Here is a 26,291-nt window from a genome sequence, read left to right as displayed (position 1 = left end):
GTTAATTGATTCCTACTACAGTTAATGATCCATTTTCAACAAAACCAAACCTGTAATATGCTTTATGTAAAACAAATGATATTGCAATTCAGATAATGAGGATGGAATCAAGATGGCCGTCTGGGCAGACTACTTTCTACCGAGCTCATCTGATACAAGTGATATAAGCCCCCAATTCTAAAAAAACACAACTTAAGGAGACCTCCGATACTAAAATACCCAACCAACACCTGTGTCTATTGTATTGTGCTGGGACCCTCGTGCTTCGAGGCTCGAGTGACCGTGGCCTGGAGGAGGCAATCGACCCTGCAGCACTCTACTCTAGCAGTTGTGCAGAGTACAGGCTGGTGCCAAGATACTGGGGCATGGTGCACACACAGTTGTGCATCCAGCTGAAGGTTTGTTGGCTGCCTACATGGCAGAGAGCCTCTAGCATGATACTGCAGCCAGGAGCTGATTAGTACACGAAAGTGGGTGAGGACAACAAGTAGCCCAATGCCCTACTAGGTCTCGCTATACCAGCTGCCTACTCTACCAACACCAGTGAGTGGCACACACTACACAGATAAGCAAGATAAAGGCTTGACTAAGCTGGGCGTTCCCAGAAGAGGAGGGAAGGTGGAGAGTGGGAAGGGAGCTAGAGGAGAAGACACAATATAAATGAAAGTCATGACGGACATAGCTTGTATCACTACATAAAAACGATTGAACGAGAAATTCAAGACAAAATGTTATAGATCTAATAGAATAAATTAGGTTCTATTAGCTCATTCTGGTTACAACAGTGCATGGGGGCGAGGTGGGAGTGTTACCGCGCGTGCATGATGGCGCCCGGTAGGCGCGTGGCACCAGACAGAAGGCGAGAGAGAAAAGCGAGAGCGGGGCTCGAGCCGGCATCTGGGCAGAGCGAGGACGCGTCGGCCACCATGAGCGACTTCAAGCTGGGCATCGTGAGGCTGGGCCGAGTGCCTGGCAAGACCAAGTACACTTTGATTGACAAGCAAGACATCCCATTCGTTGAAAATTACTCATTTGAGGCACGCATGGAAGTAGATGCTGATGGGAATGGTGCAAAGATATTTGCGTTGCATTTGACAAAAACAAAGGACGTACTTCTGGTCGTTTACTCTATGATTTGTTGTGGGAAAGGCACAGAGGAGGTATTGCACCTGGATTTCAAGTCATCCATCTAAACGGAGTGACTGTAAACAATAGGCATGACAATCTGCAGTTAGTTCTCTGGGGCTGGAGCCCAAAAATTGAGGAAACATTAAGCAAACAAAGGGAACAAAGTCTCTATTAGTTGGCAATTCAGCAACTTCCCACTGACCCCATAGAAGAGCAGTTTCCAGTCTTGAATGTTACCCGTTATTACAATGCAAATGGCGATGTATTAGAAGAGGAAGAGAATTCATGCACTTATTATGAATGTCATTATCCGCCATGCACGATGTTTGAAAAGCAGTTGCGGGAATTCAATATCTGTGGTCTATGTTTAGTGGCACGGTACTGTGGCTCTCAGTGTCAGCAGAAGGACTGGCCATCTCATAAAAAACACTGTCGGGAGAAGAAACACACTTTACAACAAGAACAGGCAGGGCCGGCGCTAGGCATGGGCCGTGTGGGCAGCTGCCCAGGGCCTCGCACTCAGCCCACCAGCATGGGGCCACGCACTGGTAATGTGTACTGTTGTTTCCCTGGCGATCCATTTCAGAGAAAGGTGTCGCCTTGCAATTAAGGTCCTTCAGAGGGGCCCCCTCCCCAGGCCTCTCAGGGATGGTGTCTTGAGGCATAGGGGAGGGAGACTCTCCCTTCAATTGCAAGGAGACCCATTCAAAGACACTGTGGGAGGCCCATTGTCCATCATTTTGGCATCCCCATACTTTTAACTTTTAGCCCACAAGCAATTCTCACACCTGTCGGATTGAAGGTGTGAGAAATGCTTGTGGGCTGAAAGTTAAAACTGTGGTGGGGCCAAAATGCTGGACAATGGGCCTCCCACAGTGTCTGTGAATGGTCTCCTTGAAAGGGGCCACTTATCTACATTAGAGGGGCCTCGCACATTCCATTTTAGCCCAGAGCCTCGCAAATCCTAGAACCGGCCCTGAAAACAGGAACCAGAACGATGATCTGGGTCAGGGAGCACCCTTTCCACAACAGCGTGATTCTTTTTCGCTGAAGTGTCACGCGATTGGGTTTGCCCAGTATTGACTGGTTATTTAAGCCTGAGGCACTGAGAGAACATTGACAAAATAGAAAAACCCTGTGATGCTTGAGTGGAATGATGACGGTATGGACTAAACTGGCTCGAACTGTGACTGCATTAAGGGGCAGGTTTTCCGTTCCAGTATTACATGTTCAAGCAAAGGACTACTGTGAAGGCTCCAGGCAGGAAGCTTCTGATTATTTATATGTTAATATGTTTGTAAACTTATCTCAAGGTTTTTTATGTTAGGAAACTCAAATAGAAGACTCATTAACGTGTACTGTCCAGAAGGAACACGGTTTGTTTATGAGTCGAAAAGAAAATTCATGTGCTGAATGCATTTTATTTTTTTAATTGTCGGTCATTACATATAAACATGGGCAAACATACATTATAACATGCACACACAACCACATGCATGCCGAACAGCACTACATACTAGCATGATGTAGCACAAGGGTGAGTTAGACTTTACATAAGTGAGCCAGAGGGCCCATTCCAGAGACTCAGATAAAAAAGCCTGTCCACATCTGTTTAGCACTTATCATAAGAAGGTATGCTGCCACGGTGCCACCACAGAGCATAATACTCAACTGTGGGCAAAGGCAGTAGCCCTTTCCTACAACCAGGGTAACACTTTGTGGGCCCCTTCAGCTCTCACAAGACCGCAATGTGGTAAGCATCTTTATTGTATGATTAATTAAAATCCATTACAAAAACGGCAGAAAGTGCAAGTTTAGAAAAGGTAATAATAAAATACATAAAATCTAATTAAAACAACATGTTTAAAATGCAGAGATACTATTAGGTGGCAGATTGTAAATGACTTAGTACCAAAAAAGAGAAAAGGGGAAAAAAGCGGCCCATTTAGAAACAATGCATGCCGAGATTGACAAGCGGGGAATGTGCAAAACTACTCGGGCGGTGATGCTTGGAGCATAGTTTATACAACTGTCACTTCTCTGGCTGTTCGTATGAGCATTCCAGCAGCAACATAAAACTTCCCAATTAGTGCCAGCTCCAAGACCACAATGTGTTTGAAAGGCCAAAGTCATGGCACACGTGCATGATCCATGTTCGCCGTTGACGAAAAATCAGCACCAAGGATTCAGATATCGCTGCAGTGGGGGCACGGAGTGTGCTGGCCAGGCGGATAGCTCGGCAGTATAGGAGCTGGCTCCTAGCTACATCTCAAAATAAACAAGGCTTCTCGGGACCCCGGGAGGATCGGAGCACCCATAACATACAATAAAACACCTGTGCAAAGCCACATTCACCAAGAGGAGCAGGAGAAGCCTGCTGCCCTAATATTCAAATTTACAGGGGGGGAGTGGGGGGGGGGCACCCCACAATGCCCAGCAAGGACTTCTTGGGTCATTTCTCACTCCTTGTGGTGCCCCAAACAGGGGCTGGGGCACAATGAAGGTACTGCTGACGTGTTGAGGGGGCTCCAGAAAGCACAGCAGTCCCCTACAAGAAAAAAAATTTAAAACTATCCATAAGTCTCCCGAGGAGTATGGGAGAGAAAGAGTACTTCTTTAAAAACAGGCATTTACAATGCAACGGTTTCGCCTTTGGAAAAGTTAGAGCTATTGGCATTGTAAATGATAACATTTTTATTTATGCGTTGGTTTTGAAAACAGATAAATAAATGGCATTGTCATTTACATTGCCAATAGCTTAATCTCTCGCAAATGTGAGACCTATTGTACCGGACAGGACATAAAAATACAGCCCAGCAGACTCCCTTTGTTAGATGTTTTCGTTGTGCTGGAATTTGACTGTTATCCAAAAGAGAGTCAATCCCACACTTTCCACAAATTAAAAACGGCAATAAACATCCATTACAGTAATGACTCCTGCCAGGACCCGTGGCCTGAGATTAGGAGCCGGAGGATCCTGGCAACAATATCAAGCATTAATCCCACAATGGACGGGCCTTGACGTCAGCGCCTCCGCCTGATGCTCAAGTGCGAGGCACATCTGGAAAGAAGAATCTCTGGCCATCTGCAACTCTAATGGAACTTTTGGACCACAAATCTCCACTTAGCATTATTGTTAGAACTGGCTATTTCTGGTAGGCTAAGGCTGACGCCAAAGCCAGGCAGAAACCACCATTCTAGTCAGGGCAAGGGAGTCACACGCCAAGATAACCCCTGCTCACCCCCTTGGTAGCTTGGCACGAGCAGTGAGGCTAAACTCGGAGGCAATGTGTAAAGCATTTGCGCCAGCGCACAACAGCAACAACATCCTAGGCACACCACAAAAGGAACTCCACACAAGGTTATATAAAAATAACTTCTGTATTGTCAAAACCACATCAGATAGAAATCACACATGTACATTGTGCCAACTGGCACGGGCAATATTCACAAGGGATTATTTACAAGACAGGGCCACATGGGCCACCGTCATAATCAGCACTTTTTAGAAATAGAAATACTGTCAGAAATTAGAATAAAAGGATATAAAATCACTGTAGCACAAAATAACAGTTATAAATCACAACCAGTAACTACTGGTAAAGGTAGGTACACACTACGCAATACTAATAACCATAGGCCTAGATCACGCATGGACACGTAACCTCTCTAGTATAAACTATACTAGGCAAAACACAACCACCTAAGAATAAAATACATTTAGGGGTAGAAGCAAGAACACATTACACATGATGCATCAAAAACACATTCAGCGGTGTAGGGAAAAAGGTAAACACATGATGCATAAAACATTCAGAGGTGTAAGGAAAGAAAACACATGATGCATAAAACATTCAAAGGTGTAAAATCAAGGAGGACACATGAGGCATTAAAAACATTCAGAGGTGCCAGGAAAGAAAACACAACTCAATAGCGCAAAGACACATGATGCCTAAAACATTCAGAGGTGCAAGGGAAAACCACACAATTGCGCAAAACCTACATAAGCCACCACCTGTGGCAGTCCCTAGGCCAACTGGCCTTGTTGGGGCTAGGACGCCCTGTAGTCCAAATAGTCAGGGGCCTAAACGTGGCAGGTGCCCACTACTTGCTGGGCACCTGTGAACATCCCAAGACGTAAACGGTGCAGCTGCCCACTAATTGCTGGGCAGCTGTGAATCAAAACTGCAACAGGGTCCTCACTGACCCTTAGGCGCAAACTGCGCCACTGCTGGAGCCACACAGGCTCTGGGCATATCACATGCCCCCAACGTTGGAGCCACACAGGCTCTGACACTAACTTTGCCCCCTAAGAGCCCTCTCTGGGCTCGCAAACAACAAGGGGGGGGGGGGCAGGGAGCCTCTCGGGGCTCAACTGACAATACTGGGGCCTCGTGGGAGTCCCACGCAGGGGGACCCGAATTAGCAGGCAGGTCACCCAACTCCGTTGGAGTCCCACTCGGGGGACTCAAAATTATCAAATGCCGATGGAGCCTCAACAGGCTCTGAAACAGGTAAGACCCCCATGAGCCTTTTACTAAAGGTGAGGGCACTGGCAATGTGCCCCGACGCCCCTCTCTGCTGGAAATGGTCCGCGGAGCCCTCGTGGGCTCCAACTCTCTCCGCGTCCCTCCCGCCCCGTCACTCACCAGCTTCTCCGCTCTGCTGACGGAGGCGGAGGGGGGCGGCAGCTACTCTCTTGACGCGGCAGCTCTTCTTCTGCGGGGCTCCCCGGGACTCCTGGGAGCCCCACGCTGCCGTCGGCGGCCTCCGCCGCCATCATCTCTTCACCCCCGGCCTCCTCACACACGGCAGCTCTTCGGCCAATCCGAGCGCGGCTCAAAGACAAGCCCCTCGCGACGCTGCACTTCCTCTCTGCCGTGGTCCAACTGCAGCGCGGACCTCGGGACGAGCCTCCCTCTGACTTGGCAGCTCCTCTCCCGCCGCCCAATCACCACGCGGCTCGCAGGGCCAGCCTCCCGCAGCCAACCAATGGCTGCGCGGCTCTCGAGACGAGCTTCTCCAGCGGCCATTATACACAGCTCGGGCCGCGGCGGTGAACAAAGGGGCATAACGAGGGGTGGGCACCCTCGCTATTAAAATAAAATAGAGAAGCGAGGTGGGCACTTGCAAAATAATCACATAAGCGGGCAAAGTCGCAGGGTAGGCACCTGCCAAACCTCACGCAAAATGCGTGACGGCGACGCGCTCGCCCTTCAGCAAAAACGCTCTCAAGCGCTACGAGACCAAATAAAGCGCTTCCATCGCGCTGGGGGCACCGGTAGCACCCACAGGCTCCTAGAAATTACCCCTATAGCAAGAAGGGTCCACAGAAGTTCTTCAGGGGATGCAGCAAAGTCCTGGGGGGGATAGGAAGAAGGTTCAAAGGATCCCAGGGCAAAGCAAAGTCCCCAATCAGCCCAGGCAAGGCAGAGGGGTCCCCCAGAAGTCCTCCAGGCATCCATCAGGTATCCAGGGGCTGGGCAGGGCCCAGGGATTCCCCTGGGCCCAAGCAGCAGCACGCCCCTGGCAGATTCAAGTCAAAAAACAAGAACATTTTGGAAGGGGACACAGCCCCTTCTTATACAGAGAAAAGTCTCTGAAGTCTTTGTGCAGGCAGTGTGAGAACCAGCTGGAACTGGTTATAGGGACTTCCTTTCAGTATCAGGGAAAGAGGTGACAGTCGCCCAGCGGGGAGGTGGAGCCAGCATTGTGGCAGGCAGGCACAGCCTCATTCACTCCCAGGTGCTATCTCCTCCCACTTCCCTGGCAGCAGATGCCGCCTTTCATCCATGGGCTGACTCAGACAACCTCCTGGGGTTCCCCAGCCCCTGTCATCCTCAAACCAGACAGTCAATCCACAAGCAGGCCCAGGCACTCCTGGGCCAGGCTCACCAAGCAATCACACGCCAGCCACAGACTACACAAATATGCCAACTTCTAAAAGTGGCACTTCTAGACTAGACACAATCATGCCGCATACACCATTACGCAGCATTCAATCTCACCAGTTTGCACATATCAAACTCGACCCTGCACTCCCCACACATCAGGAACTACCATGGGCATACATATTCCCCATTCATTCCTATGGGAGGGCAGGTCACTCACCACACATACACAGAGAGCACATGCACTTTACACTGTACCACAGTGAAAAAGTGCGCAGAGGCCTAAAATCACCAACACCAGGTCACAGAAACAGGCTAGGAAAAAGCAAAAAGTTTCGGGGTGAACCTGCCAAAAGGGCCAGTTCCAACAATTATGTAACCCAGACTGCTGCACGCGTGCTTCGAAATCACACACATCTTGCTCTGTCTGCTCATCTGCACGCTTACAGATACTTACATACCACAGTTTAAGTCTAAAATACACTAGTCAGGAATGTTCACAATTACATATACTGAGCAGAAGGACATAGGCGAACCGCGCCTCCTCATCCCCCCAACATTAATTCTAGAAAATAATGTGAAATGCATTAAAGAGAACTGGCCACTTGAGCATGCGAAGTTCACGTACACGTACACGCCTTCCAAATGCCTACATTTGGCGTGACACCGTCAGGAAGTGCTTCCTTTCACTGAACTCAAACTGCATTCTGGGAGTTGTAGTTTCGCTTCTTCCGCTAATACAAGAATCTAAGCACTCCTGAAGGTGTCGCACATAATTGGCCCGCTGCCATCTTTGCGCCCCCCCATACACATGACCCATTCACACACCAGAACACCCCAATCCTGCGACCCCAGAGACTCTGAGATCGGTGGAACAGTCAAAGCAAGACCTAGAACGGTTCTAGCTCAGAACCCTAGCAAGGCCTGGCACGCATCCTTCAGTGGAAGGTCAAACATTTACACAGGAGGATCCTTCGCTGAGGCAAAGCGCCATGACTCGACCCAACACAGGACTGGCGCTAGGAGGTCCTGTCAGACAACAGTAACTGGAAGCAGGGAGCATGCAGGCGAGGAGCACACCCGAAAGCAAATTAACAAAGATTTACAAATTAAAGCCAAACAAAATGTCTGTCTTCCCTGTTATTTTAACATATGCACTTAATACAATTTTCCAAAACATACTAAGTGTTCAAACCATTCGATTGACAGCTTCACAGGTGCGCATGGTCCGGAAGGCGACCAGCTACATAATGCGCTAAGCTTCCATTCCTACGGCGGTTTGGCGCTATGCACATGTGACTACCAGGCATAGCCTTCTCCCCTTTCCGCGCTGGACATCTATTGCCATTTAGTTAAAAGGTAAAGACATGAAAGGAGCGAGCCCAGTGGCGTATCTTCCATTGGTGCGGCAGGTGCAGTGGCACCGGGGCCCAGAGGGCTGAGAGGCCCACTGATCCCTTATTATTGCTGTATTCAACAGAGGGCCCATTACACACTGGCTAAGCCTCTGGCCACTCTATGTAACCTAACCAAGCCTACCCCTGGATAGTGAATGAATGTGCTGTTGGCTGTACTATATAAGTGGTTGGAATTCATGGCTCGTGCTGTTCTGCAGACATCACATTAGCTCCTGCGTCACGGGTTGGGAGGGTCTGCGACAGAGACAATCCACAGATGCAGCCTCCTACCCTGGGGCTGGAAGCATAACCAACCCCAAGCCCTGGGGCAGGAAGTACCAAACAATGGCCCCTCTGCCCCCTGAAACGCTGATGCATCAGCCTTCCGTGGCCATCAACACACGCTTATTCAGCCTCACGAGCAGGGCCATAAGTGTCTGGCAATAGTTAACGTGTTAAATCAAGGGCAAACTAAACTACAGCGCTACAAACCCGTTTAAAATACCTTGTCTCAACCGTGTATTCATTTAATGGGCACAGGCTTTTTGCTTGAGATGTCGAGGCAAAATAAACTGATGTTCAGCGTGCGTGTTTTTGGGCAAAATGGTGTAGTTCTCTGCATTTGTGTTGTCCTTTTTGTAAGTCAACGCTACATACGAGAGAATACGCTTGCACGCTGTTAGAGCCGCGCGCTGCTATCAATCCCATCGAGACGACAGACGGCGGATTTGTTTTAACTATCAGCACAAAGAGCGGGAATCCAGGCAGTTGTTTAAATGTCATTCAGGGCTGTGTGTTTGATGTATCAGGAATGCATAAGAGTGAGGGATTACAAAAGAAACCTGGCAACCAGCCCACACCTAATAGCAGTCTAAAGGCAATTTGGTGAAATGAATTAACATGCTAATTGCCAGGGGGGGGAGGGAGCGGAGGCATATTCTGCTTAGGTGGGAGAAGCCCGTTTCCATAAAAATAGAAAAAAAGTGTGGAAAAGAACTTGGGGTGCGTGAGCGCGTGATTTGGGTCATGTTCTCAAAGCACAATGGGTGATTATATCACTAACAGTGCTTCTACTCTGGCTTTAAAGCGGAGTCGTGAGCCTTCATGTGTACTAAGGACGATAGCTGTTTTTTTTCTGTTCATCGTCGAGCTACTGCAACATTGCGCAGCCTTCAGACACATTCAGCACCAGGGTGCACTTCTTGCTGCCTGCGCACTGTGGCGAGTGACGCTGCGGCGGCGCTACAGTTTAGGCGAGTCGAGTCGAGTCACATGTTATACACATTTATGCGCGGAGAGAGATCCCAGCTTCAGTTAACAGCTTGCCTGGATCAGGGTAATCGGCTGCGGCAGCGACGGAGGCGCAAACAGCTTCTGAGGAACTTGTGCAAATATTAAGACAAAAGCCACGTCTGCCAACTGTTTGGACCAACTAGCAGCGAGTGAAGGCAGCTTCGGAAAGCTGCTGCAGTGCGAGCAAAAAAGCAGGAAGTTCACGGATGCCACACAGGAGCTGCATTCCGAGGATGCGGGCTCTGCAGATGGCCCGAGATAAGTGTCTGTGATGGTTTGATGTCTTTCACAGATGACGGTGTGTGTGAGGGGCAAAGTCACTTTAAAGTGGCGCTATCTTTAGACAGTGACGGTATTCCCAAAAGGGGCGTGAACGTTGCACAAGTATCATTAAACAAGCATTTACAAGTGGGGGCGGTACGTAACGTGTAGGAAAATGTAAAAACTTACCTCCGGGAGTCGGCTCGGAGTAGGGAGCGGGTTGGGTCTGCGTCCTCACAGGAAGAGCCGTCCGGCTGGTGTGACGAAGGATGCCGCAGGAAAAAAAAAATGTGCAGAACCTGGCTATCACCACCCCTTTTTGAAATCATTTTGGCCACCATGAGTGTGGAAGGGTATGCTCAGACATGAGTCCCTTGCTCACTGCACCATCAGGATTCAAGCAAGCCGGGCCGAAGACGGCTGTAATGCCAGAAACCGGTCCCCGGAAGCTTGTTTCCTTTCCAGGGAAGAATTGGCTTGGTAGTTTGGTCTGCCCTGTTCCCATGATGCACTGGGCCAGGGACAGACTAATTTGCATATAGCCAGGTTCTGAACTGGGATGGTGCAGTGAGCTAAAAAACGGTGATGGATCAAGCCCTGATCTGTTGACTGGGTAGGAGTGTTCTGATTAACTCAGATACTCTGTCCATCACCACCCCTTTTTGAAATTATTTTGGCCACCATGAGTGTGGAAGGGTATGCTCAGACATGAGTCCCTTGCTCACTGCACCATCAGGATTCAAGCAAGCCGGGCCGAAGACGGCTGTAATGCCAGAAACCGGTCCCCGGAAGCTTGTTTCCTTTCCAGTGAAGATTTGGCTTGGTAGTTTGGTCTGCCCTGTTTCCATGATGCACTGGGCCAGGGACAGACTAATTTGCATATAGCCAGGTTCTGAACTGGGATGGTGCAGTGAGCTAAAAAACGGTGATGGATCAAGCCCTGATCTGTTGACTGGGTAGGAGTGTTCTGATTAACTCAGATACTCTGTCCATCACCACCCCTTTTTGAAATTATTGTGGTCCAATATGATGGCAATATCTGTAAGGCTCTCACCGACAATGGAGTTTAGTAATTCACTAGCTTTCTCCCCTACCCATCTAAGCCTTACTCCATTTGGTATATAAGGCTCCACGTTGGTAAGTACAGTACCTACTTTGACAGTGCTACTCCCCCATAAAGTACAATCCAGGACTATATAATTGTGGTCGCTTAAAGAGCTGACCTCTATCCTAGGAGAAGTACAGTGGGAGGTGATATTAGATGAAACAATCACGTGGTCTAACAGAACTACTCTGCCTGTTTTTAAAAGTAGGGATAGTCTGACCAGATTCATCTTTGACAAAGTCCAAAATTTCCAGGTCATGACATCCCATGAACTTATTCAGTTTTTCGCCATAACTGTTATGTCTAAAATGTAAATCATCCACGCCATCGTTATTAAGGACCCCACAAACTTTTTGGGTAGACAGTTCACACAAAGGTAGGTTAAAATCACCCACCCAGATAAAATCAAAAATCAAAAACGACATTAAATTCAGTAATGAAATTATCAATAGCGCTGGCCAAATTGTGGACTACAGTCGACCTGGAATTATCAAACAAATTATTATAATAATTAACCAGTAGTACATTACGACCCCGGTCCGCAATTAGCCAGAGAATCTGTACATGCGCTCCCACACACCAATACCTTTTCGCTGTAATCTGTCGCTTGATAGAGACTAAAATCAGGAGACCCCCACTTGGCTCTCCCTGAGGTAGAACCTTGTGCCAACAAACTGTACGAGACATAACCATCATAATTTACTTCCTCCCTGCACCAAGTTTCCTGAAAGCAGAGTATATCATAGCTGTTAATAAAATCGTTCCAACCCAAAACGTTCCCCTTGGACTTAAGTCCAGCAAAGATTCCAACTTACAATTTTAATAACGTTGGTTTGCGTTATAGTGTGGACAGCACTATCCCCCGCCATTGCATTCCCCATTAGTATACCCCTGCATCGGTTGACCTCATATTGTTCCCCCGGCTGGATTTGCTCCAGATCTAGATGTAGGTTATTTAATTCGGTCTCTGGGCTTTCTGAGATTGCCACTGCAGATAACCCAAGCCCCTCGGCAAGTCAGTCGTAAGAATCCAACGAGCTTAGGGCTTGGTATCAGTTGGGCCATTCATCATGCGGCCTCTGACTCTGAGGCGGACTCTCCCGCTGATTATCTCACCAATATTGATAAAACTCTTTTAGCGGTGCAGGCTAGTCTTCAATCAATAGTTGGAAAATTGATCATCTCAACTTACGCATGGATCACAAGTCAGCGAAACAGGATAAGCATGCACAGAGTCTGGAAGAGGCGGAGACCCGCATATCAGACGCGGAGGATGGTCTGCAACAACAGTGGGTTACTAACTGGCATGTATGGTGGAAATATTAGCGTTATGCTGATGTTCAATTACTGTACGATGATGTAACAACTAGGGAGCGGGTGTTAACATGATGGCTTGGCCACCTCCTGTTCTCATTGGGAGGGTTATTGTGCTTAGGCGCACCCCTCTATGGGTGATCCCTGCAACTGTTTACTCCATTGGTATTACAACTGGGAACTGTTTTTGGAGTTTTGGGAAGGCTTTGGCATGTTGGGGCTGCTAAAGTTGGTGGGGGGCATTTGTGGATGGGGGATGCGGTAAGGTTTGTTCAAGTGACTGACTTGATCTTTCAATCCTCTAACAGCGGCATATATGTTTGTTCAAACATTTGCAGCAGTACTCACTTCAATGTAAGGTTGGGCTTTGTAGTGCATTGGTCCATATGCGTCTTGGGTATAATTTGTTCTAATCTGTCCATAGTAAGGTAATGTCCATATCTTGTTTAAGTGGATTGTATGGGGGCTTAATTCACCCCAAAACATTTGTCAAGTATTGGCACACTTGGATCGCCACAGTATTGGCATTGCCTTCTACAAAAAACGCATTTGACGACAAATACGGATAGGCTAGTGAAGTGTCGCCGGGCTGGATATCGGGTTGCTTCATCATATTCATCATATAGTCATGGCGTCCTCACTCTTGTTAAAAAGGTCTCCCATTTACGACAATCAAAACATATGCTGATACAACAGGGCGCTATGCTATTTTACATGGGAAGTTGACGGGCTCGCTTGTCACTATTATAAATACCTATGGTCCCAACACTAACTACCTTATCCTATATGAGTATACTTTTGCTGTCCTCCGTACACTTTCAGAGGCTATAATTCTTTGGGACGGGGACCTTAATATATACTTGGATCCCAGTAAGGATAAATCTAGTGATGGTCAATCTTCTGGGGCAGCGCGTGCGATAAAAGAGGGAATGTCAGACCTGGGATTGCTAGACATCTTAAGTCATAGACACCCTGATACACTTGAGGGCACACATATTTCCACCGTACACGGCAGCTGGTCCCGGCTAGATTATTGGTTACTGAGTGAGGAGGCGGTGGGCCGTTGGTGGTGGATGTGACTGGACTGCCGCATACAGTCCTGTCCGCCTTGCTCTCTCCGTTTCGCAAGCTGTCCCTAGGGCTTTCACATGGCGCTTTAGACCTGAGGCGCTGTTAGATCAGGTGTACACAGAGACGATCCGAAAGGCCAAAACACAATAATTTGCGCATAACAAGGGGCCTGTGGATAGTGCTGGGATGCTTTGGGAAGGGTTTAAGGCCACTATTCAGGGCACCTGTATGAGCACGACAGCAGGTATACTAAAAGATTTGAGAGGACAATTGTCTAAGCTTGAGACTAATTTTCTGATACCCTCTTGGGTCAGGTTCGTGCTATATAAAACGTTATAAATAAATAAATAAATAAAAAACTAGAGCAGGAATATGAAACCACGCCTTGTGAGTCGACCCTGGTGTACAGTAAGGAGATGGTTCTTGAGCACGCAGCATTAGCGGAGGAAGAGATGAGGTATATCTCTAAGCGATATAGAGCTTGCGCCTATGGAGAGGGTGGCAGGACGGGACATCATTTAGCTACTAAAATTAAAAACTGCTCAGAGAGGGAGTTAATTACCAAAATCACAGATGAGGCAGTTCAAGATTATTTTAGCGTCCCAGATATAGCAAATCAATTTAGGAAATTCTATGAGACTTTGTACACCTCCCGGGGTGAGACTGATGTAGCGGAGCTTGATGAATACCTATCACAAACAGCAATTGCCTGGCTATCAGATGGCTAGAGAGAATACCTGAATCAACCGGTCACGATGGAAGATATTCAAACGGCAATCAAAGCATTACCCAATAGGAAGCGCCGGGCCCGGATGGCTTCCCTTGTGAATTTTACAAGGCTTACGCTGAAGAACTCACCCCCTATTTATTAGAAATGTATGCGGAAGCATATGAGGTATGCAAACTTCCGTCGACACTCCGAGAGGCGTTAACCATAACATTACTTAAGAAAGATAAATCCCCCAATAGTTGCGAATTATACAGGCCTTTGTCACTAATTAATATAGATGTAAAAATTCTGGCGAAGATCCTGGCCACTCGCCTAAAGCCGCTCGCGCAAAACTTAGTCCAGAGCGTTCTACCTCCCATAATTTGCGGACGTTATTTGCTACACGCCACACGCCACACTCTTAATCCAAAGCTACCGGCGGAGGCGGTTATGCTCGACGCCGCAAAAGCATTTGATTCTATTGAATGGGGCTATCTTTTTTGTGTGCTACAGCGGATGGGCTTTTCACCTCTTTTAATTAACTGGGTGCATCTGTTGTATGCTGGGCCAAAGGCGAGAGTGTGGGTGGAGGGCTACACATTGGACCCGATACATATCACCAGAGGCACACAGCAGGGGTGCCCGCTGTCACCGTTGGTATTCGCCCTGGCGCTGGAACCACTAGCCTGTCTTATCAGACAATCTCATAAATGAGCGGCTCTCAATTTTTTTTATCGGCCTGTCATTATATCCCTTTACGCAGATGATATGCTGCTGTTTATACGTGAACCTCACACTTATTTAGCACCAGTTCTGCGTGAAAATGTCTGCTTTGCCTGGTTTCCTGGCCTTCATATCAACTGGTCCAAGTCGGTGGTGATGCCGCTGACGGAGAGCACTATACCACACAAACTAGAATTTCCTCTTGTACGGAACACAGAATTGGTAAAATATCTGGGGATATGGATTCATTCGTGACCCGGAGATTGTTATCCGCGAGAATTATAGGACTGCCATAGGGGTATTGGAACAGCAAGTGGACACTCCCGCTCTCGCTTGCAGACCGTATTGCGTTGGTCAAAATGGTAATTCTACCCAAAATTTTATATTTTTTCAGTAATATACCGATTCAACTCACGCAACAATTTAAAAAAATCTGAGCACGCTGCTGCTTCGCCTCGTTTGGGGGGGCCGACAGGCGCGGGTGAGCTGGAAGACCCTCACGCTCGAATATAAACACGTAGGTTTCAATGTATCAGATTTTTTTATTTATTATCTCTGTGCACATGCACAATACGCACACTTCTGGCTCACATCACATGCTTTTGTCCCTCACGTAGCTGTGGAACACTGGGATACATACCCCATCTCGTTGAATTCTTTATTAACCCATGCTCATAGGCCTCCACCACATAATACTTTCAACATGGTTGACACCACGATTGCCGCCTGGCAGGCGCTGGGTCGTGAGTTGGGAAAACTACCATTATACTCCCCGCTTTTACCGGTGGCATACCATTCGAATATATCCGTAACACGTGAGCGGGGGAAACTGCGTACACTCGCACAAGTGGGCATTACACAGCTGCAAGTTCTCTTCCCGGGGGGCATGTTTCCGACGACCACAAACATTGATTATATTCAAAATAAGACATCGCTTTTTGTGTTTTACATGCATAGGCTAAAAAAGGACTGCAGGGTCATTATCCCACATTCCCCACTGAGCCACCAGAGGCACTGGCTCTGCACACACTATGGCCCCCCCCCGGCACAAACTAGTCACTAAGCTATACCGAGCTGCACAAGAAGACAGGCCCCACACAAGGGACAAGAGCCTTGACCCCCGGAATGAATATCTTGACCCACCACTCACACAAAAAGAATGGGAGATCTGCTGCCAACTTACTAGTGCCCTCACTTCAAATGTAAATTTGCATATCATACACTTTAAATACTTGCACCAGTTTTATTATACTCCATACAAGCTTGCTAAATATGGGCTCCGGGATACAGATGCTTGCAAGCAATGCAGTGCTTTGGGGGCAGATTTCTGGCATTTTGCTTGGGCCTGTAGACGGGTATCGGAATACTGGTTTGCGGTGATTACCACGCTATCAAAGATTATTGGAATTGAGTTGCAATGTTCTCCACAGATATGTTTATTAGGACTAGTTCCTTTCAGAAAAGGAGATGTGGGTAGGTTAGTGAGGGTGGCACTGCTGGTCGCCAAACGACGGGTGCCGATGGTGTGGGATAGTACATTGAGCCCCAAAGCGGAACAATGGCTTAAAGATTTATCACTTTGTAGAGAAAATGTAGTCCTATATGCGGAAGAGTTACCATCATCCTCAAGGCCCAACGACATCTGGGAGCCCCTGTTAATATATCTGCGCACTGTTGACCAGCCGGATGCACAAGAAGCTATTTCTGTGTAAACATGTATGTCATATGTTGTATGTAATGATGTCCGTCTGCTTAAGTTTTTTAAAATTTCTACTTCATGAATGCTTAAGATATAGTCACGTGTTAATTGTTTTATTTTCTCATGTTTCGAGTTTAAATTGTTTTATTTTCTCTTGTTTCGAGTTTAATTTGTTAAACAAGTGTTGTGTATCGATTTAGATTCCGTATGCATTTCCTGATTCATGCCATTATATAGGTACATTTCACATTGCCCTTATATAGGCATAGATATCCAGTCCTTATTTAGGCTTAGCCCATGCTACCCAAATACAGGCATGGCTACTTCCATCCATTCATCTACGTAACAACGAGTTCTTGGAAAACCAGACTCTTAAGCTGTTAGGGACTTCCCCTTGCTTGGATATCGATTTCTCCAAGAACTCATTTATTATGCATGGAACATCTATTCCTTAGGGGTTCATTCATGACGTTCATATGCCCAACTTTACGTCAATACTGGCATTCCTTAACACCTTCAAGGTATAAATATAACTTCGCTTGCTATGGCAAAGCACGGTGTGGTTTGGTGCAGTTCGACTACCTTCTTGCACGACACATCTCGCCACAGCAAGTCCCGAAGGAAGCCAACTCTCCAGTTGACGCCCTGACTAGACGCTGTCATCCTCCTGCCGAGAATCCAGCTCCAGTTTTCTGACTCCCCTTGCGGGGGTGTTGGGAAATCGAGTCCTGGGAAAGAGATACCAACCTCTCTCATTCTAAGGTATGGAGCTGATTAGAACCTAGAGAAACCTTTGGCAATTCTTGGCAAAACTAAAACTTCGGTAAAATAGCACCTAGTTCTTCCCTCATACTAGACCCATGTTAGGTTCACCGGGGTAGGCATATTTTAGAAGCACCAGTTGAGTATTTTAGCCTGTGTTATTTACGTACGTATTTTTATATATGTCATAGCAACAGACAATGCTATTACAGTGTTATTTTATATTACTGTTTACGCTGTACGCATTATACTTTGCATTCTGTCTAACGATTGCAGCAGTTCATATCTCTTGCATGAGAAATAAGACTGTTCAATAAACCCTTTCATTGAAACGCCCGTCTCACTATTTCTGTGCAACTCTGTAGAAACGAAGCATGCACGATTGACTGAGTGAAATAGTTATCTATTGTTTCCACAACTCTGAAGTTATTGTTTTGATTCTAGGGTAAACAAAGTTGTCATGTTTATGCGGTTGTCAGAGACTAATCCCTTTTTGTTTATTCGAGAAAGTTTCTAGTGACCTCTGAGTTAGCTGGCACACACACAATTAAGTTTAATATACACGATAGAGACATACTGACCTCAGTCCTATGTCAAATCTATGGTGTATGTTATTCCAATGCGCAGAGCCTATTAAGGATATAGGAACTACACTACAGAAGTACTGTATGCCGCCGCTCCCTCATTTTTTTCATTTCTTCTCCTTGGCATCGTTACTGTACATTGTATAAGAAGTTGTGAAAATCAATTAAAAAAAAATAGGAATTTCAATATCCATAAAAAGGAGTGGCAAGCGAGCTAACACAACATAAAGAACGAGAACAAAAGGATATGCCCTTATCCTTATATATAAAAACTTCTCTTAGGCAAAAGAACAGATTAATTGAAGGTATCAGATATAAATACCACATAATCAAGGGATGTGATTTTAAATTATATATGGCAATTAGGAATGATGGTAGATAAAAGGATTTGAGTGTGCCTTGTGTATTTTTGTTTTTGTATGATCTCTCTCTACATATATACTTTTTTCTATCTTTACTAGCAGGATGTATGTACTATATGATTTGCTGGAAAGGGGAAATTATTTATATTCATATTTTTTATGCATGAATTGTAATACCTGTTAATACACTCAGCAGCAAATAAACGCTCGATTTCGGGACTACTATGGTGATTTGTATAGTAGCCAACTACAATTGGAGGATTTGGAGCAGCCCATCATTGAAGTGGAGAAGGCAGACTCTATTGGACGGGATATTATGCTCGCTGACATACGGTGTGCTATTAAACCGCTGGTCCGTAACAAGACCCCGGGTCTTGATGGCCTACACGTCGAGTTTTATTCGGCTTATGTTGATATTCTTGCCCCTAGACTGCTAACGGTATTTAAGTAAGCCAAACGACCAGGGGTGCTACCTTCCTCGACTAAAGAGGCCGTTATCATCCCACTACTTAAACCTGGGAAGGCCCCTACGGACCACTCCGCCTATCGACCCTTATCTATGCTCACCACTGACTATAACATTCTGAGTCGTGTCCTAGCCACCCGGCTGCTTCCGCACATGCAGTGATTGGTTCATCACGACCAAGCTGGCTTCATTCCAACTCGCAATACTGCGGGTAGCATACACAGGCTGATACACATTCTGAACGGAGACCATGGGGTTGACAACCAGGCGGTGGTCCTCTCGGTGGATATAGCAAAAGCGTTTGATACCATGGAGTGGCCCCACATATTCTCGGTTATGAGAGCCTTTGGGCTTGGAGAGGGATATGTCCGCTGGACATAAATATTGAATTCGTCGGTGAGTGCCAGAGTGAGGGTGGGAGCGGTCGTTTCCTCTTCCTATCCGGTGGGGCGAGGCACCCGCCAGGGATGCCCGCTCTCCCCACTACTATTTGCCCTGGCTATAGAGTCGTTGGCTATTTGTGCCCGGTTGGGACAAGCATTTCAGGGCCTGCGCCTCAGGGGCAGGACGCACTTTACTTTATTTCATTGTATGCAGATGACCTCTTGATGTTCTTAGAGAATGCCGAGGAAGCATTGAGAGGGGCGCGAACCCTCCTCCGCAGGTTCGGAGAAGTCTCTGGCTTGAAAGTCAATTGGGGAAAACCTGTGTATTTCCGGTGACCCGCACGCCTGACCTGCCCACGACTACACACGACATAGCGCGAGAGGCCCGTTGCCTCCCTTACCTAGGGACGCATATTTACCACAACCTGGATGATCTGCTGGATGGTAACATTGGGAGGGCGGTGAGGGGACTCAGGGGCAGCATGCAGTTCTGGGGAACGTTGGAGCTGTCGGTGGCGGGCCGGGTAGCTTGAAGATGGTGGCACTTCCCCGACTGCTCTATTATTTACGCACATTGCCGATATGGATACCTGCGGCCCTTCTGCGGCAGCTTTGCTCTATGATGAGCACTTTTATTTGGGGGAATGGGAGGAGACAAGTGGCGTTGGATACACTGATGCACCCCAGGGCGGAGGGGGGTCTCGCCGCCCCGGATTTCGAACTCTACTGCCTGGCTGCGCGGTTCCAGGGCCTTACTGAGGCAGTGGCGCAGGAGTTTAGGGGGCCTGAACGAGAAGTTGAACCAGACGTACCACGACACGTCCTGTCCTTTGTGGTATTACAACAAAAACTGTGTGCAGGCTCGTTGTCAACGGAGGAGAGCACATTGAGGCATTGCTGGAAACTGTACCACAGTAGGATAGGAGTGCGGCGCCCTTATGCCCCGGAGATACCACTGGGTATGTGTACAGCGCTTACACATGGTGGTGATTGGTCGGCCATGGCGGAGTGGGAAGCCCTCGGTTTGCAAGTGGTGGGAGATTTATATGGAGATGGCGTCTTATTATCTTATGATGAATTACAGGAGAGGTATGGACTCCCACGGGGTCACTATTTAATTCATGCAGCCTTGATTGCTGCCGTCCAGAAATACTGGGGAACGGGCTTGTCAGAGCCCCCTGTGAAAGCGGTGTGCCAATATGTCACTATGTTGGCGGGCACCTACAAAGCTGTCACTTGTTTAAATGGCCGTATGCCTGAGGAAGGGTTGCAACCGCAACAAAGACTCCGGTCCCACTGGGAGGCAGACATGGATAAGGAAATACCTGATCCCTCCTGGAAGCAAATAGTTAAGAGGGCATGGAAGGGTACTAGAAATGCTAGATTTCAGTTAGTTCATTTCTTCATATTGCATAGGGCGTACCTTACCCCGGAGAAGATCAATCAGTATTTTCATGTAGATGACGCACTGTGCCCCCGTTGTAGGATGTGGGGGGCGGGTCTTTTGCACATGTTATGGGATTGCCCACAGTTGGGCACTTACTGGGAGGACATCATTGCATTATTGAGTGAAATTACCGAGCGCCAAGATAACCCAGACAAAGGCACCTGTATCTTACACTGGTTTCCCCACACTAACAAGACGAGATTAACAAACAAGTTTCTGGACTTGGAATTGGTGTTGGCCAAAAGAGAGATTATGTCACACTGGAAGTACCGGGGGGGCCCTAGTTTTACTAGATGGAGGGCTGCGCTGCTTAAATGGGCAGGGAGCGAGAGTGTGGTTCGCCTGCAGCAAGCTCAGAGATCCCACAATGACAAGACATTGGAGGCGGCGCGGGCATGGGAGGCACTAGTTGAGGAGTTGCGGTCACCTGCGGCAGACTCTGACTCGGAATTGGGCGCACCTGCTGGGAGTGGGGACTTGTGAAGTAGTTCCCCTATGTCCACGATGGAGAGAAATGCAGAAAAGGGTGCCCCTGCGCCTCCACAATAGTCATAGTACTTTATATTGTGGTGTACCTAGTGCCTGAATTGTACTGCATTGTTGGGAAGAATGGATCTAATACCAAGGGTTGGTTTAGCGACACGCCGGTGAGTCGGGGGGCAGAGGGAGGGAAGCGGGAGGGCGCTACAAGATGACCTATTATTAATGTGGCTTTAGGATGCAACATACGGTACTTGTGAAGTAGTTCCCCTATGTCCACGATGGAGAGAAATGCAGAAAGGGGTGCCCCTGCGCCTCCACAATAGTCATAGTACTTTATATTGTGGTGTACCTAGTGCCTGAATTGTACTGCATTGTTGGGAAGAATGGATCTAATACCAAGGGTTGGTTTAGCGACACGCCGGTGAGTCGGGGGGGGCAGAGGGAGGGAAGCGGGAGGGCGCTACAAGATGACCTATTATTAATGTGGCTTTAGGATGCAACATACGGTACTGGCTCAATATCCTGGAGAATGAAATGTGTGCCTTGCAAACAGAACCGATTGATTGCCTTTTTGTAACTTGAATTGATCACCATGTACTATTGTTGTGGTAAGAAAATAATAAAAATATATTTTTTTTAAAATGAATTGTAATACCTGTTAATAACAGAATAATGGATGTCAACTATAAACCACAATGTGAAAAATATTTGTTTTTTTTTTTATATGATTTAATGTTGTGCTCTATTATTTAATGCTGGTCCTGAAGTAGATGGGTAACCCAAGCTACCACTGAAAAGCTGCATCAATATTTTTATAAAGTTCGAAATTATTGATAAGGAATGCTCTTTTAAGAAATTGTGTAACACCCTATTAAGATAGTAATGATATATACCCACAACATCATTTTTGCAGCATAGTCCCTTTTGTCTTCTCAGGTTTTATGAATTTCACAGCTTGGCATGTGTTAACACTGCCTCCACTGAAAGGAACTTAAAAAATTCTGCAAAAAGGCTTTATCTCTGTGGCTGTGTATGTGCACATCAGTGTCTCCATGGCTCTATTTGTATTTTCTTTATTTTGCTGATGCTGGTCTCGAGCATTTAATTTTGGGGTATGGATACTAAAAGTGTGAGCTCTTTGTGTGTGTTTTTTGCTTTATATGTGTGATTGTCTTGGAAATTAATTCTATCTGCTGAGTAGGATACAGGACTGTGTCCCAGTTTATGTATTTTTGTGTATCACTATGTTGAAAGCCTACAAGTAAATATTAGACCTCTGTCCGGCTGGACAAGTCCACAAAATATAGCTACGCTTGAGTCTATATTAATTTTTTGGTTTCCATCTTACTTTCAGGGGACCACTGTTGTTGAAAATAATTGACTCCCAAGGTCCCTGGCCGACTTGTTTGAGTTCCCTTGTTACAAAATACCTTCATGACAGTTCAGCACTTCAGGGGAGCAGGAGACATTTAACAACACAAGTTATAAAACATTTAGGCCGCTGGGCAAGGAATAAACTGGGTCCCTCTGCGTTTTATGATCTCACCATCAGCAGGGTCTCAGCTGCTGTGTCAGGAGGGGGGAGGTTACAATTCATGCAGACAACTACTAGGACCGGAAGACAGACGACTCGCACCCCGGAATACTGGCAAGTCTTAGGACCGGAAGCCAGGCAGTGTGTGGGACCGGAAGCCAGGCACAAGTAATAAACCGGTAGTTAGGGTATATATACACCAGCTGGTGTCAGGCGCCCACCCCTTCCAGGGCTCTGCAGACACAGCCGTAGGTAGATATGTGTGAGAGGCACGGCTAGGCTTCCTGAGTTAATGGACACACGAACAGGTACTTTTTGTTTTAACCAACAGAGCGTTAGGAAACGTGTGATACTATCGGGTTGAGTTTGCACTATATAAAATTGCAAGAAAAATAAATAATAATAAGCATTTTAGAAGATTGCTATGGTGCCAACCAGGTAGGGTTAAACATTGCTCTATCAGAGACCCCTCTACGATGAGCCCTGCTTACTTCCACAGTTCCAAATCCATCTTGAGAGAGTATGGTTGAAATTAAGTGTTGGTGCATAAAAAACACGAAACTGCACGCACGCCTAGCTGTAAACCTCCAAACAAAGTGTGGCAGCGAACACAAACCCCAGCATTCCTCAGATCCGGAAGCTTCCATCGTTCCAATTGCAGGCTGAGCCGCGGGTCCCCATGCGTCTCATACACAAGTGCCTGGCACCAACTGCTCAGGCAACCACACCTTAAGTCTCCAGGTACACAACCCCATAATCCTGGAGAAACAACTGTGAGACGCCCCATCCTCACGCCGTCGCGCCACTAATACGTAAACGGAGGAAGAAAGGAGCGGGAGTGAGAGCGGAGAGCGTGGGTGGAGAAAACAATAAAACCATTAACAGCGAGGCGTGCTTATTATGTATGATTAACAGCACAGCGCTCGTGACGAGCTACGTGCTGATTATGTATACAAGTGAGTATGTCATGCTGCAACTCAGCATGCTGGGCTGCAAAAATCCTAAAAGAAAGTTCCCCTCGGAGACACATGAACCACGAAAGCGGACGAATACTGTAGTTGGGCGGTGATGCTTCCGGAATATACGGAAGTGACGTATCGGATTGACAGCCAACAATAAGCCAGCCAAGAAGAGCAATACCAGAGATAACCAATGGCAAGCGGTAGGAGAAATTACCCTCCATATTCTGTTTACTACAGGTCCTGCGACAGCGCATGTGCTGTCTAGGCTCGACCTAAAAATGAACCTGTCTTTGTGTAATGTAATCTGGTGTTCCTTTAAAGGTCTAATGTCCTTGGGCCACGTTTGCATTATCTAAAAACTGCAAAAAAGAAAATAGTAAAAATAAAGGTAGATCCATGCAGCTGCACTACTATAGTCAACTCCAACTAATCATACACCAGTATGAAGCTGCATTAAGCACCTTCTGCGATGGATTGTGCACATCGACAACCTAATACAGCGTCTACTTCCCTTATGGTCTTCACAACAAAACATAAGCAGGGCTCATTCAGTAAATATTAACGAGTCCAGTGAGTGAAGGAAAAAAAACACAGGGCGGGCCAAAAAGTCAACGGCGGTCATGTGGAACCGCTTTCCCAGATATTGCTCTTTCAAGTGGTTAAGCCATCTTTAACCAAACCGATAAGAATGCTGCCTATTGAAGACTTTATGATTGTGTTTAAAACAGGCTAATTTGACCAGTTTAGGTTCTTTGATACTGAAGTAAACCCATACTCAAAATGTTTTTTGCAGGTCTTCCATCTCGACCTAATAATCCATGGCATACTATTAAATAATCCATTATAGCGCATTTAGCCGACACTGTAACAAAGACAACGGACATGATTAGGAACTCCAGCACCATCATGACTGAATAGAAATGCATGCTCAGGGCACATATGTTTACAAAGCGGTGAAGCAGAACATTAACGGTGAAAATAACTTGAAATGCAATGAAGAAACTGTAAATAATGAACACCTGCAAGAATGCATACACAATAGAAAATAAAGCCAGGTGAACAACTTCATCGCAAACAAATGGAAATTGCACATAAAACCTAATCGCTGACCTACATAGCTATGCAGCCCTCACCACAGACAATAAACACAGCAGAAGTGGAACGCCTGCAACCGCAGGTGCATGGCATGAATACACAAATACAGCTGGGATTATATATTTTTGCAGGAGATCAAGAGAATACCGCGGGTACAGAGACGTCCATTCCAACACACAGACCTGAAATTTTTCAAAGAGGATTCAGCTTCACAAGGATATCATTGCTGATATACCACACAGGATCAATAGTGAAGATAACAAAAAAAAGTAAAATCTTAAATCGAATTGAAACTCTTTTATTCCAGCACTCTTTGTCTCTTTTTACAGAATCACCTCAGACACCCTCGGATCCACACAACCGTCCACTGACTATTGCAATTGAAGAGCATGTGCTACAGTCACACATACAAACTTTTGTTGACAGAGTCCTAGTGCAGACTGTCATGGAGGGCGGGGGAGGGCGGAGGTTGGCTTAAAGCTGTTGGCTGTTTACGAACTGTATATTTTAAGTGAATGTAGGGTTTAAAATTCCATTAAGGGAGTTTTTGGTGGTTACGAGTGTGTTGCCAAAGCAATGGGGTGCAACAAAGGATCAAGGAGGGAGATTATTATTGTCAACGTTTTTGTATTTTTATCTCTTATTTGACATATCTGAGGACACAAACTTTTAGGAATCATATTAAAATCCATTCCAAAGTTTGAACCAACGCATACATGAATATTCCATAACCTAACCAAAAGGTTGAAACGAGTCGGTAAAGGAACGCACTTCTAAGATCAATTTTATATACCGCTCTCTGGAGGGAACATTCCCTCATAGAAGTCCATATCTCTGTAGTGCCTCCCCAAAAATTGTTTCATATCAAGCACATATTTGTGACCTGTAAAAGTCTCTCAACTTCACTAAATCAATGTTGGATTCTGGGGGAACTGTGTTCTGTTTAGTATCATTTACATGCCTGGCAAAATAAAAATAGTTTCATGCAAGAACATATTTCGTTGTTCACTGCACAGCGATTTTTGACAGTTTAGCCTAAACCTTGTTTAACTGCACATTGAATAGTGGCATATATAGATTTCTTTTTCCATGAGGACTAATTTGACAGCCATGAGAAGGTGAGAAATGAGCAATCTGAAACGGGATATGATGAACTAAACTGGACTGTCCGTAAACTTAACAAATGGAATAAGCATCAAAAGGAAACACTATGTTCTTGATCTAATGAAAGATCTTCCAGAAGGCATGGATTAAAGTTCTCAAAAGGCCATTTGTCCTTGAACACTGGTTAAACGCTCATGAACATACTGTAACAAGGAGTTAAACGGCACTTTTAGGATTTATACACCACATCTCAAATGTGACCAGGACACCCCCATATTTTTACAAAAAAGTTAGCTCTTTATTCTCGTGTCCACAGATTGCAGAAGCTTGGAAGAAAATGGAATGAGTCTTGCTCTAAATTGAGAAGATATTTGAAGCAGAATCCATCTCAAATTTTAAGCGTATTTAATACTGTAACAGCAAATGCATCAGCTTATGTACAAAAAATTGTATTTGAATCTAAAGCTGCAGTTGGAGTGAGGTTGGACGCACTATGCATGGGTGGATTCATCAAT

At 46.3% G+C, this 26,291-nt stretch overlaps 1 protein-coding gene and 1 pseudogene across 2 annotated transcripts in view; one reads left to right on the top strand and one right to left on the bottom strand.

Annotated features, from left to right (window-relative positions):
• The window catches only part of PROSER2 (proline and serine rich 2), a 235,289-nt gene that overhangs the window by 140,282 nt on the left and 68,716 nt on the right, over positions 1 to 26,291 (bottom strand). The window lies entirely within an intron of this gene.
• On the top strand, positions 846 to 26,139 carry LOC144756454 (zinc finger MYND domain-containing protein 19 pseudogene; annotated as a pseudogene).

This window comes from Lissotriton helveticus, chromosome 1_1 (genome assembly GCF_964261635.1).
Source record: "Lissotriton helveticus chromosome 1_1, aLisHel1.1, whole genome shotgun sequence".
Taxonomy (NCBI): domain Eukaryota; kingdom Metazoa; phylum Chordata; class Amphibia; order Caudata; family Salamandridae; genus Lissotriton; species Lissotriton helveticus.
This window is presented reverse-complemented; position numbering and strand designations above follow the sequence as displayed.